Genomic DNA, 14,650 nt, shown 5'->3' with positions numbered 1-14,650 from the left:
AGTTCAGGAACAATGTTTCTTCGTCCCACAATAAATTTTAGACAAACTGTTGATAAATATTTGTTCAATGTAGACTAGCCCCCCAGATGGCAATCTCATCCCACTAAATGTGTGATCTCATAGTGAGCACGTTTTTGCCATAAACTTACTTGTTCCTCTGACATCAGCCTCCCTTTTTTATCCTCGAGCTTCAGTGTATCATTTTGATAGAGGCTGTGTAAGGAGGGTATTGGATGAGGAAAATATTTAAAACAATGCAAATAAAACATATTTTGTAACATGATAGATGAAATCATTTGAATGAATGAAATCCTAACCTACTCAGGTCATTTTTTTATGTTTTTGCCAACAATGAGTTAAAACTGTGATTGAAGTTACGTAATGAAAATAAAATTAAAACCATCTCAACGTGGAAAGAACAAAATCACCCCAAAAAAATAAATAAATAATTAGGTCTATCAAGTGGTTCTTCCAAGCCTGTTGTTTTTATTGCTATAAATGAGTAATACAATGCAGTAAAATGGAATGAAATGAGAAAGGGTAACTACCTCTCCTACGTAGACTGAAACAACTCTCTTTCAAGAAAACAATCTCAACATACTTTCCAAGAATCAACAAAGTACTGTTGAGTAGATGGCAACCACCGGTCAGGACAAAACCACACAGAGTTACCATTGCACGTTCATGCCCAGACTCTGAATGATGCCAAACTCAAACTTTCTCACAAGCTGACAAGGAGTGGTTGTCACTGCTTGTGATACAGCGGTGGTTACTCCCATGCCTTATGTAACATAAGATTACAATAAATTTAACCCCCCCCCCCCATCAGAACCAATAGAATAAACCGAATTGTTTGCCATACAAAATGGTGGAAACAGTTTCAATGTGGTCTTTAACAAATACATAAATAAATAAATAAATCATTACACATCACACGATGAGAGGCGTTGACAGTGCTGTCTCTTTCATCCACTCCATCTCACCCCCCTCCCAATCCCCCCAAGTGGGATACACAATACACATGAACAACAAGACCCAGGCAGTGCAGCGAGGAAGGCATGTAGCAGAAGCACGCAAAACTGGGGCAAGAGGCTGGAGCAGAACACTGAGTGAGAGACGACACACGGTGCTGTTTCGTCTCATCCAGTGCAAGAGCGCAAGCCCTTATAAGAGCCTCGACATTGCATATATATGTATGTATATATATATATATATATATATATATATATATATATATATATATATATATATATATATATAGGTTTTTGCTAAATGCATGGCTGTGCTGCTGTTGAAATGCTTCCTGTTGGTTAAGGCAGCAATTTTAGCGTTTTAGCCCCAATTTCAACCCGTTAGTGCAGATTTTGCTGCAGTCAAAAAAAACTTCGTTAGGCATCAGAGGGGAAGAATGTGGCCATGTTTCATCAAAATCGTGCGTCTAGTTGAAGTGATAATGATTGAAGTGTCTGCAGACTCGCGCATAAGTTCAATGAATTCAAGTGCAGGTGAGCTAAAAATGGCACGAGCTACTTCCTTTCTTATTGCTCGGAATTTAAAGGATAGAGAAACAACCCCCTCCCCCCCCCCCCCCCGCCAAGATTGGCATCCAAAGGGAGAAGGAAATGTCTTCTTGATTGCTCCACTAAGTGCAGAGAGAAAAGCTATGACATAAAAATGACGTTGTGCGTACTCAGAGTGTTCTGGGAAGCGATCTCACTTCCCCCAATCTCAGGGGCTGTTTTTGTATGAAAATCAAGTTTGGTGTTGTCTCATGTATCTCTCTGCATGGGTGTGTGAATTGTGTCACCGCTCCTCCATCAGCCTGAGAGAATGTTTCATAAACGACAAGAAACCCCCAAAAACTAAGCTCTGCCTCAATCAGACAACCAACACCTGTCCTGTTGCGGGCAACATTTAAACACGCCTTACAGTAAACTATAACTTAACACAGGTAAGAGGTACTAAAGCCTCAATCTACCTATTGTGCCCTTTATGCAAATAAGCTATTAATCCAATCAAATTTTAAAATTATACTGTATTTCAAATTCATCCTTGTGTCCAAAAACCCAATTCTGGAATTTTAAATCATTTAAATATGCCATCTGAGAGCAAAGATATGACGAGATGTTGATATTTGGTGGCCACATAAGATAGATGCAAATTAAACATATTCCTGTAATATATTGTTGCAGGCCGGGGGTCGGGTGAGAAGACCACTCGGGGGGGGGGGGGGGGAAAGCTATCTCGGCTCCCACAAGACTCTCCAGAATGGAAGGCTGTCGCACACGGATAATTCTGTGACGCGGCGGGTCGCTTAACCGACCATGGACGCCAATAACTCAACCGCGTGACCTGGGGTCCTCCCGTCTATGGGTTAACCGGATTACCTAATTAATCACGTGATTTAATTAACGGGGAACACACCTTCGGTACGCCTTGTCCGAACCGGATCACTTTACCGGAGCAGATGCAGCCGAGCGACACTGGAGAGGAGTTGAGGCGACAGTCTCTCGGTACCTTTGTATAATTGATTGCCCGAACGCGCCACCAATACGTTTTGTGGGAATGATCCATGGTGCGGTACCCCCCTGACAGCTGGCGCGTCGTCTCTCGCTTCGTGGAAATTAGTGCAAAGCGTCATCCAGAGAATGCGACGCAACCGTCGGCGTAAAGGAGGGATGTGGGTGGGGAAGGCGGAGTCGAGAGTGCGGACGGAGTGGTAGGTGGACTCAGCGACATGTGGGCGGAGAACTGGGGGCTTAGTCGCGGCGATGACGACAGAAGACGGAGTCGAAGTCCAGCTTGAACGGGAGGCGAGGCAGGGCAGAGAGAGCGATCGAAGGCTCCGCTCGGACCTTTATAGGCCCTGCGGCATGGGGCGGGGGGCCACCCCGAAGCGTTGTGTCATCACCCGAATTGGGCACTCTGATTGGCTCCGACCCCCTGCGCGGCCCAGCTGCGATGGCTGGAAACTGCAACATTCCAATTCTGGCAAGACAACTCCGCGCTGTGGAATTGTCTCGCTCCAACCCCACAACATGACACCAATCGCCCATACCGAACTCCACGCCATGAATTGCCTTGCACGAACCCCCGGGTCATGCCCTGACGACCGGCCGAGAGTGGCGCCAGTCTTGCATGCCTGCTCCGTGTACGCCACGTGGCCTGAGCTGTCCAACATGCCTCCGCCCGATCGCAGCTCCGGTGGCCATAAAGGCGAGATGACGTTCGCTGTCCATGGGGAACATCCGCGGCCGCCAGCGAGGACCAAAGGTACGATGTTATGGCGAACCCATGTGCAGTGTGCGTAGATCTGCTATTACGCATGTGGCCAGGGCTCATGCTCGCTCGATTCTGCTATCATGTGCGCGGCGAAACCCGATCGATATAACTCGTCCAAAAATGGGTTGAAAAGTACGTGCTGCCCATATCATGCACAACGTGGAGTGGTGTTGCCTTTCTATTGTCGACCTCGATTGAGGGATCGCTTGAGGACGGGAGCTCTGTGCTGTCGATGCTCATGTGGTGTTTGAGTACCCTTTCTAAGGTGCTGTTTCTTCCGTCTCCTCGGTATGTGTTCCATGCAGCGTGGGCATCGTGCTGGGTGCGTTTCCTGTCCATTGGGCAGAAATTACCGCCGCGTGTGCGTTTGGCAGGCTGCGTTTTCTATGGAGGGGTGTCCAGCGTAATGCCTGCTTGGCCTTTGCTGAGGACCCATCTCACAGCGAAGGGTGCACGTGGCTCAGATTTACCTCAGGAATAATCAGAAAGGAAGAGTAGGAATGAAGTTAGAAATGCAATGAAGAAGGAATGATGTAAGCAAACCGAGCAATGAGATCCTCGCAACACACGCCCCTGTTGTCGCACTAGACAAAAGGGAAGGGACTATCTACACGTATATTAATGAAATAACTGTCTTGGGACCACTGTATGTTGGATGCATGCGGTTCTTAGAACCGCAACAATATATTGCTTAGGACTTGTGGTGTGGTGTTCTGGCGACCCCGTAAAAATGCATTGCGGTAAAAAAATATATATATATTATGTTACAATTTGTTGCAAGTTGAGTGAAAAAGGGCAAGATTTCCTGTGATATTGCTGAACGATTCAATGACTTCATGTTTCTGGAAGCGTTATGAATGAATGTTGGTTCTGGTCACACCCAAACTGGAAATATCACTACACACCACAGGTGTGCATCTCTTACTTATCCACTTCACTCGTCTTTATTCCACCTCAGTATTCACACCAGGACTTTCAGATTGATTACCAAATTGATCTCGAATAGTACTTTGCAATGTTTAACAAGAACAAGCTTGAAGTCCTATGAAAGTAAGAATGTAATCTCAAGCCCTTGCACATAGATATCGATCTGCGTGGGAGGCAAATGTACGGTAGACCGGTAGTCAAAACAAATAGGAAATGAAATACCTTAAATGGTGTTGATCCACCATGAAGAGAAGATAAGCTGATGTTTGGGGTCTAACCCTTCGTTAGAGCAAAGGAAGAGAGGAGAAAAGGTATACAGAGCGGGTTTTTTGTATACAGAGTCAAGGCTCATGGAAGAACTAGAACACAGAACGGATCAGAGTGCAACAGGAAAAAAGGAACAGTCCAGAGAGGGGATGTGTGGGAACACCAGTTTAGAGTCAGACGTGACACCAGTCCTTTGGTCTGAATGGCTGATCAGGGTGAGCTGAAGTTTAGATGTATAAATGATTACGAGGTGTACCTGATGTTATCCGATGCTGTTCCAATCCTGTTGGCATTTTGAAGAAATCAAATTTGTTTTTTCCCCCTATTTTTTTGGTGGTAACCTAAAACACTTCCCTCCATCCACTTAGGAATGGGGTTGGGGATCATTTAATGTTACCTTTCACATAGCTACAAAGGAGTAGGCATGACAGATCGATTTAAAAATAAAAAAAATTCAACTTTGTTTTCAAAATTTTCAAATATTTATTTTTGCCCCAAACACTCCGCGGCACTCACTGTTGAACTTCTGAAAGTTTGATGAAGTTCCGTTTGGCCATCTCAGAGTAAAATAGCAACACACACAGACACACAGACAAACATCTCTCTTACAGTACAGATCAAGAATCTTTTTGTAATACTTTATATTTGTAATGATGATAATTTAAACATCATTTCTACAATGTGAAGTGAAAAAGTTTTTGAAATGTTGTGAACTTTCCAGAAAGTCAGGTGGGAAAAAAAAGATGCTGAGTTTGTTGAAATGTGCCAACAGAAAGAACAAGTTCAAGTTGGCACGATAAGTCGAGGAAACATTCCTGTGTGATGGCATGTCACTGACATGCGTGCATCGCTTCCTTGAAGGATCTAATGTTCTTTCAGTTTGAAAAAAGCTTCATCAGGAAAGGTAATGGAAAGATGATTCAGTTATTGGCTTGTGAATAACAATTACATGTTTTTATTGTAAGCATCTTCAGAATAATGGAGGAAGATAAATCTCCTTATATATGACTAAAACTCTCATCTTGTATGTATGTATGTATGTATGTTCCCGAAATACAGCCAAAACTGTGCACGATAGCGCAAAAATTTTAGAGCCACCTTACTCACTATTCGCCTGCGTTGTGCAGTATCAAGTTTCGTTCAAATCGCGTAACGGAAAAAAATTATAAAAAAATCAATTCCCCATTCAGTCAAGTACTCTTTGGGAGAATTTGATCAAAGCAAACAACCTCAGCGCTATAGTTCGCTGAAGCTATCTTTTTTTTTTTTTTCTTGAAATGATTTTTTTTTCATCAACCGCTGTCACAACGGGAACCCAACGGGGTCACGGGTTGTCTAGTATGAAATAAAAGTGATGGCTACATGTGGTTCGTACTTGTGTTTGGTCCCAATGCTTTGTGTCCCCTATGTTTGATATGTACCTTATTTTTACAAGTTTTACACTGACCCATTTTTCCCACTTTGTTCCCCATACATACATGTGATTCATACGTCCATCATCAGGACCATACTCTATGCAGAGCGTTGGTGCTGTCTAAGCAGTCTCCTTGGCTATTGGCACAATCCTGGATGGGTCGCCACTCCGACATGGTATACCAGCAAGCTGGCACTCATTTTGCCGACCTTAGAAGGATAACAGGCCGAGTTAACCCCACCTGGTATTAATTCAACAGCCGAGTGGGATTTTCACTCAGGATATTAGGATCCCAAGCCCACCACCCCAACGATTAAGCAAACACCAAGCATATACATGTGATGGCGAGTAAAATGTTTTTCCTTTTTCAACAAGAGTTATAAACAGAAACGTGACTTCTATTCATGGCTTCAAGAGAATCACCCAATCCTGGGAATAATATGACACTTTTTAGAAAGTGCACAGGAAAGGATGAACATCTGTGTCGAGTTTCTTGGTGTAGGCTCGTTATTTATGGTTCATTGGGCTGGAGGGGATGTTGATGGGGTAAATGTATTGACTACGTTGGACCAACATTGAATGTACAAGATATCACTTTCACAGACTTCCAACATCAGAAATAAATTGCGACCACTCCAAGTTTTGCCAACATTGGGCAAATCTAAGTGTGCCACCTGGAGAGTATTCATATTGTTTCAGAAAAAAAAAAAAATACTAAAACAGGACTCAGTGAAGTGCTTACCTCTGCCAGGCTGAACAGTTTACATTTTGTATCCCACTGACAGGCAGTATCTGGATCCGGACCTGAACCAAAATCTAATCAGCTTGTTCTTGTCACCTACCCAACTCATCCACCTCGTTTTGTCATAACTCTTCCACAACTTTTTTAAAGGATCATGTTATATATCGTTTTTGGCCCCACCTCTCAATGGTGAAGAATCACTTTAAAATTGTTTTTTTTATCTAATCCGGATCCAGATTTTCACCAAAATGCAACGAATCCTTCCTTTTCACAATACCAAACTGTCCACCATGTTTCCTCCGGATCTGTCCATAACTTTTTGAGATAAGGTGCTCACCAGCAAACACACAAACAGTGGTGAAAATATAACCTCCGTCCACCTTTGGTGATGGAAGTAACAACGATTTGGCTTCAAAAACTCAATTTACATGAGGTGTGTGTGTGTGTGTGTGTGTGTCAATGAGTAAGGAAACGTATCCCCAATGTTTGCATACAGTGCCTATAAAAAGTCTACACCCTGTTTCAAAATGTTCACCTTTTGTTGCCTCATAGACTGGAATTAAATTGCATCAAATCAGATTTCCCTCCCCCCCCCCCCCCCACATTTATTTACTCATCTTAACCCACAACTTCCAAGTGGAAAAACAAATTCCACAAATTTCAGAAAATTAACAATACAAAACTAGAATATCATGGTTGGATAAGTGTCCACACCTTAAAATAGCAATTGAAAATTATCTCAGGTGTAATCAATCACCTTCAAAATCACACACCAACTTAATTGGCCTCTACCTGAGTTAAATCGAGCTGTAGCGATTCTGATTATTTCAGAATAAAATCAGCTGTTCCTGTAGGTTTTCTCTGCTCAGTAGTGCATTTCACACCAAAGACTCAACCATGAGCACCAAGAGAGGGGAGGGGAGAGGGGAGATTGGGACCATACTCTGTGCAGAGCGTTGGTGCTGCTTCAGCAATCTCCTTGGCTATTGGGCACAATCCTGGAAGGGTCACCACTCCGACACAGTATACCAGCATACTGGCACTCATTTTGCCGACCTCGGAAAGATGACAGGCCGAGTTAACCCCACCTGGTATTAATTCAATAGCTGAGCGGGATTTGAACTCAGGACCCTAGGATCCAAAGCCCACCACCAGGAATATGAGCACCAAGGAGGTTTCAAAAGGAGGTTTCAAAGGATAAAGTTGTGGAAAGGCACAGATCAGGGAATGGGTACAAAAATATTTCAAAGGCCTTGGATATCCCTTGGAGCACAGTCAAGATAATCATTAAGAAGTGGAAGGCGTATGGTCCACCAAGACCCTGCCGAGATCAGGCCATCCCTCCAAACTGGATGACCAAGTAAGGAGGAGACTCATCAGAGAGGCCACCAAGAGGCCAATGGCAACTTTAAAAGAGCGACATGCCATTATGGCAGAGACTGGTCACTGTGTGTATGTGACAACAACATCCCAAGCACTCCACAAGTCTGGCCTGGATGGTAGGGTGGTAAGAGGAAGTCATTACTCAAAAAGCCCACCTTGAGTCCCATTTGAGGAATGAAAAAAAACTCCAGAGATTCTGAAGCCATGTGGCAAAAAGTTTTGTGATCTGACGAAACCAAAATGGAACTTTTCAGCCTAAATGCAAAACGTGACGTTTGGCACAAACACAACATAGCACATCACCCAAAGAACACCATCCCTACTCTGAAGCATGGTGATTGCAGCATCATGTTATGGGATGTTTCTCATTAGCAGGGACTGGGACACATGTCAGGATATAAGGGAAGATGTACGGAGCAAAATACAGAAAAACCCTCGAGGAAAACCTGCTGCCCTCTGCAAGAAAGCTGAAATTGGGACAGAAGTTCATCTTTCAGGATGACAACGACCCGAAGCACATCATCAAAGCTACACTGGAGTGGTTAAGGAACAAAAAGATACATGTCCTTGAGCGGCCAAGTCAGAGCATGACAAATCCAATCGGAAATCTGTGGTATAACTTGAAGATTGCTGTCCATCAATGCTGTCCACACAACTTCGTTTTTTTTGTATACCTTGTCGAGGCTCGTGTGAGAGCCAACACACAACGCACATCAAGGGGGCATGAGACAAGAGAGGCGGGAGTGGGAGGGACAAAACAGTGGGGAACAGACACGTTAGGAGATCTGTGGAAGGGAGAGGGATGGGATGGGGAACATGGGGAATAGAAGATGGACATTACAGGGACTTTCAGGAAGGAAAGCAGGGAATTGAAGGAAGTGGGCTTGGGTGGATTATCGGGGGTAGAAAAGATCGAGGATTTGGATGGGGGATGATAAGAGGTGGTGGTGAACAGCTGTTTTGAAAGCCTGGAGGGAAGAATGGGAAATAATAGAGTGAGGTAGTTTATTCCAAAGGCGGGAAAAAGAGGAATGAAAGAGTGAAGGTGAGTAGTGATTCGTGATTTTGGCAGTTTTACCAGAAGGGGGTTGTTGGCTGACCTTGAGCGCCCTGAGGAAATGTGGTGGGGACAAAGGAGATGGTAGAAGACAGAAAGACCACCGACCAACCTGCGGCGATGATTGAGTGAGAGGCCCAAAGACTCAGCCTCATTGTGGGAGATGCCGATGATCCGAAATGCCTTGGTTTCTACAGCGTGAAGCCGAGAAAGGTGGGAGGCAGGAGCACCAGCACAGAGGGGAGAGCAGTACTCCATCAGGCTACGGACAAAAGCTTTGTAAGTGATCAGGAGCTCAGGAGGGCCGAGGAAGGACTTTGCACGACGTTGGATTCCCAGTCGGCGACTGGCTTTGGAGGCAAGGTTTGAAACTTGACTGAGCTTGTCCAGTTTTGTGCAGAATAATGGGCAAATATTGCCCAATCAAGGTGTGCAAAGTTGGTGGAGACCTATCCCAACAAACTCATAGCTGTAATTGCTGTCAAAGGTGCTTCCACCAATAATTAACTCAGGGTGATGGACACTTATCCAACCAAGATTTTCTAGTTTTGTGTTTTTAATTTTCTGAAATTGGTTTTTCCACTTGGAAGTTGTGAGTTAAGATGCACAAATATAGGTGGAAAAAAAAATCTGATTTGATGCTATAAGGCAACAAAAGGTGAAAATTTTGAAAGGGGGTGTAGACTTTCTATAGGCACTGAACATAAAAAGAACAAACAACGATTTACCTTCGAACAGAGTTCTTTGAAAAAGGGAAACAAGTTGGAAATTACTGAAATTCAACATGGAGGAACTCTGAACACAAGGTCGATGGACGATATTTTTTTAGATGTATCTATGTCGAAGTGAAGGGTGGATGATGAAATCAGATCACACAAAAAGGTTAAACAAAGTGATGTCATCTACAAATAAAATTGTCCAACATTTTCAGCGGACGGTGCTCCTCCTGAGGCACCGCACGGTACCGGGGAGCCAAACACAGGGGGCATGGGGCCTGAAACATACGTCCAATCGATGTGAATTTGGATTGAAAGCATGGGTACTTTTCCCGTGCATCGCCATGTTCTCTATAGTATAAAAGGAGCTTGGTCTCGGTGCGCATCCATCCGTCCCAGTGTCTGTCTGTCCCTTCTGCATCTGGCCGGAAACAATTGTCCAATAGGGGATACCACTAATCAAGCAATACCAGTACCCCCTACAGTTACATGCGCTCTGATCGCCATCTTTTTGTCAATCTGCAAACAGTATGATATTGTTGAGTAAGGTGAGGATAGATGGGCCGGTTTCAATTTACATTAAAACAAAATCTCTTCTTCCTTCATATTCTTCTTCACTTATTATAATGTCGAGTCTCATTCAAACCTGTTTCTCATATTAATTGGATTCAGAAAACACTGATTACACACAGCCTTTTAAAGCATCACAAAGCAGGTCGTTGGATTTGCAACACAGGTGAGAAAATGATACAAAAAAAGCAGCTGATATTTCAAAAAGATATTCACATAATTTTAAAGGGTGAAAGTTAATTTCCGCTTTTTTAATTTTAGTAAGTATACAACAATTGGTATTCCCATCAGTGAAGCGATGGGTCTTGCATACTTCTTTTGGTTTTGAAACGTATAACCTTGCAGCTTGGTGAGCGCTCACCAAGTGGCTTAAGCACTCAACCAAGCACTCCAATGAAAGTTTTTAAGGAACGGCTGGCTTGGCAAGCGATTAGCGATCGCTGATCGTTCATATAAACCCATGCACCCGGAAACGCCAAAGCAATGTCAAAATTGGACAAATGAACACTTTTTTTTTTTAGCAGTCAGAAGAACTGCTGAAATCAATAAAGAAGTTTATAATTTGAAATTCGGCCTCGGTTAAGAGATTCCAGAGGTTATGGCATGTGCAGAAATTAAATAAAGCCACAAATGTTGGTGTCTCCGGGCATTTATAAGCATTGCAATGTATCCAGCGATTTGTAGGTATGATGATTTGGCATTCTCCAGCTCCAGGTATGATGACTCCAGCGAATTTACTTGGGTTACGCCTTAGGACCCCAAAGAGCAAGGTGGTCGAGGATCGCCTGATGAAGGATATAATTAAATAAGGCCGTTAATTGTCTTCAAAAGGGGTGTTCTAATTCACCCAAGCATCCAATTTTCACTCATGCACTTCCTTGGAGTTTTCTTAGCATGCATGCAAAGTTTCAGGCTGTTAGGTTTCATGGTTTTAGAGATATGGAGTCGACACACACACTGACACACACAGACATTTTTTAGTATAGATATAGATTATTATGCCGACATGATTTTGTGGGTTTATTCCATATTAAATTAATTTTCTCTGCAAGGATTTACACAATTTTCACCATGGATACGACCACTGAATGTAGAATTTTTTAATGATAATTTTGATGTCATCGGTCATGTGGTGTGGCAGCCATGTTGGAAAAATGGAAAAACTTTGGACCTCTGTATCTCCGGAACTGCACAAATGAAAAAAAATAAAACTTGGCACATGGCAACTACTCTGTATGGGGAATGAGTATGATTTTTTTTTAAATGACGTCATCGGTGAAATGGTATCCTGGTCAAAATTCGACACGTAGAATGCTGTATCCGATCAGTATGAAAATCTTTGAGGGTCATGTAGGAATAAATTGGTCAAACGAAAAAATTGATGACGTCATCGGTCACGTGGTTCAGCAGCCATGTTGTTTTTTTAATTAAAACAGCACAACAGAGGCGAAACTTTACATGTTTCCCAAGCCTTGGGGATACAAAGGTGATCAAAAATAATTGAGAGGTCACATGGTTTAGCAGCCATATTGGATTGAAGGAAAATATTAAATAATGTTTTCTCTGGAACTGCTTATCCTTTCGAAGCAAAACTTTACAAGTGAAGTATCATCTGACACTGTTGGTGCATATAGTGTGAAAATGATGACATCACAAGTCACATGGTTTGGTGGCCATATTGGATAGAAAAATGCACCTTATCCGATTAACATAAAACTTCACAAGCTTCATCCCCTACACAATTAGAGGCAGAATATAAATTTATGATGTTGTAGGTCACGTGGTTCGGCAGCCATATTGAATTGAAAGTAAAAAAAAATAATAATAAACTTTAAAATATTCTACTCCAGAACTGCTTGCCAGATTAATCCGATACTCCACACACATAATCTACTACCCTTGAGGAATACACGGTGTAAATTTCAACATCATAGTTCACAAGGACTAACAGTTATGATTTTTTGAAGAATATAACTTCAAAACCCTCCAGAATGGCTTGACAGATCGAGGGGAAACTTTACACACCTGTTCCCCAAACCTTGGGGATACCACGGTGTTCATGAATAATTAATGTCACATGGTCTGGCAGCCATGTTGGATTGAACGAAAATCTTAGAATTATTTCTCTTGAACTGCTTCATCAATCGACATGAAACTTAACCATTATGATCTAGTGGAGGAGGAGGAGATTTGGACCATACTCTGTGCAGAGCGTTGGTGCTGCTTAAGCAGTCTCCTTGGCTATTTGGGCACAATCCTGGACAGGTCACCACTCCGACAGTATTCCAGCAAGCCGGCACTCATTTTGCCGACCTCAGAAGGATGACAGGCCAAGTTAACCCCACCTGGTATTAATTCAACAGCTGAGCAGGATTTGAACTCAGGACCCTAGGATTCAAAGCCCACAACCCGAACCATTAAGCCAAGACCAGGCATATGATCTATTGGTGATGAGGAATACATGTTTTAAATTTCAACCCAATCGGCCACATTGTCTGGCAGCCAGAATTATTTGATTATTTGAATCTGAGAAGTCTTTGAAATTTTTTTTTTTAATAAGGCTCACTTGGCTGCATCTGGATGGGTTTGAGAGTAGAGGAGTAGCGATTCAATTGATACCGATGATGTTCCCAGGAAAAAAGGGTCAACTGCATATGTAATAAATAGATTGAATGTGGCCTGTTACTAGGTCCATAACTCGTCAATCCCGCATTGTAAAGAAACGTGTGGGGCCTCGTTAGACTGAGGAACGTCTCAGTATGCCCTATAGACCCATGGTGCGAACACATTACTTCGTCTTCAGATTATTTAGGTACCAATTCAATTGATACCACCGATGTCCCCAGGAGGATAGGTGAACTTTGTACGTAATAAATAGACTGAACATGGTGTGTTACTCAATACATAACTCATCAATCCTGCATTGTATCAAAGTGGGGTTGTATCAAGCGAGACATCTTGATACCCGGTCATCACTACCAACAGTTATAAAGTGGCAGTTCTAGTTATTATCATTATTATTTTGTATGCAGCATGTGGCTGCTGTTTGCATCATTTCAAGGAGCGCAGCTGTTCTGCCGATGCAGTGCTCCTCGTTTCCAGTCAGCTGGTACTCATTTTGCAGACCTCAGGAAGATGACAGGCTGAATCAACCCACTTGGTGTAATTTAACAGCGTAACAGGGGCTCAAACTCAAGACCCTGAGATCTTGAGGCAGTCACCTTAACTGTTTAGCCAACACCAGGCTTGCGCAGTTTCTCTGACACCACTTTACCCATGTGCAGTGTGATGATACTCTTTGTAACAGACAATTAGTCCAACAAGTATGTGTAATGACCGTGCGGACATTCCTCAACATGAAGACTTTTTTTGGTATACAAAGTCGAGGCTCATGGAAGAGCTGGTACACAGAATGGATCAGGATGCAACAGAACAAAAGGAACAGCAGAAAGAGGGGGAAACACCAACATCAAGGTTGAAGGATAAAATAGAGGGGTGCGTGGGAAGTAAAGAGGGGTAGGGGAGGATGCATGGGATGTACAAGATGAGTACAGAACTAAACTCTCAGGAAGGAAAAACCGGAAATTTGGAAAGAGGTGGGCTCCAGGAGGGGAGGGGGGGAGGGTGGAGAGTTAATGGGGTTAGAAAAGATCATGGTTGTGGATGGGGGATGATCTGAGGTGGTGGCGAACAGCTATCTTAAAGACTTGGAGGGAAGAATCACAATGATAACATTAATAATGGAATCGAGTTTGTGGTACAACCATCTACAATGCTAATTTATCAGTTTCATCAACTTTTTTTATCTCCTGAAAATATTCCAACCTAGGGCTGTCCTGTGGTTTTTCCCCACCCCCTCCTCCCCCTCCCGTAGATCGCTGGGACCCTGAGCGAGTGTCCACCCATGAGGCGTTCCACATCAGTTTGATCGCCTCAGAGCTACTTGTCCATGAGGTGGAGACACAGCGTTGCGGTGTATGTGTCATATTCGATCTTCAGGGCTTGACCTTCACACACTTGACCAAAATCGGGCCCTCCCTTACACGGAAGATAGCGGCTATTATCACGGTACAGTCTGACTTCAGAATGAGGATTGCCAGTTGTAGGGGTGCCAAAACCTCAGCATGTGCTTCAATTTCAGAATGATCCTCGAATGTGATGTACATGACCCTACAATATAACAAACAAAATTGCTCTCTAATATGATTTAAATTCATTATTTACATCAATCGTTTGGATAGTGGGGTGAAAAGTAAGCTTTCTAAATTTGCAGATGACACAAAGCTTGGAGG

At 43.1% G+C, this 14,650-nt stretch overlaps 1 protein-coding gene and 1 long non-coding RNA gene across 3 annotated transcripts in view; one reads left to right on the top strand and one right to left on the bottom strand.

Moving 5' to 3' along the window:
* LOC147013301 (uncharacterized) overlaps positions 1-14,650 on the bottom strand; it is a 31,514-nt gene that overhangs the window by 7,090 nt on the left and 9,774 nt on the right. Inside the window, exons 1-2 of one of the 2 annotated variants that reach the window (XR_015051257.1) lie at positions 4,432-4,654; positions 150-213 (exon numbers count right to left, since the gene is read on the bottom strand). This is a non-coding gene — a long non-coding RNA (uncharacterized LOC147013301). Of the gene's footprint in view, positions 1-149; positions 214-4,431; positions 4,655-14,650 lie in introns of those variants that run through there. The other variant, XR_015051256.1, reaches the window with a different exon arrangement.
* LOC147013300 (alpha-tocopherol transfer protein-like) overlaps positions 5,980-14,650 on the top strand; it is a 58,554-nt gene continuing 49,883 nt past the window's right edge. Inside the window, exons 1-2 of the mRNA XM_085854998.1 lie at positions 5,980-6,066; positions 14,233-14,426. The gene's annotated coding sequence lies outside the window, so the exon portion shown is untranslated. The remainder of the gene's footprint in view (positions 6,067-14,232; positions 14,427-14,650) is intronic.

This window comes from Eptatretus burgeri, chromosome 14, assembly GCF_056783735.1.
Source record: "Eptatretus burgeri isolate ZD-2024b chromosome 14, Ebu_testis_v1, whole genome shotgun sequence".
Classification (NCBI taxonomy): domain Eukaryota; kingdom Metazoa; phylum Chordata; class Myxini; order Myxiniformes; family Myxinidae; genus Eptatretus; species Eptatretus burgeri.
The sequence above is the reverse complement of the archived record's forward strand: the minus strand, read 5'-3'. Positions and strand labels throughout refer to the sequence as shown.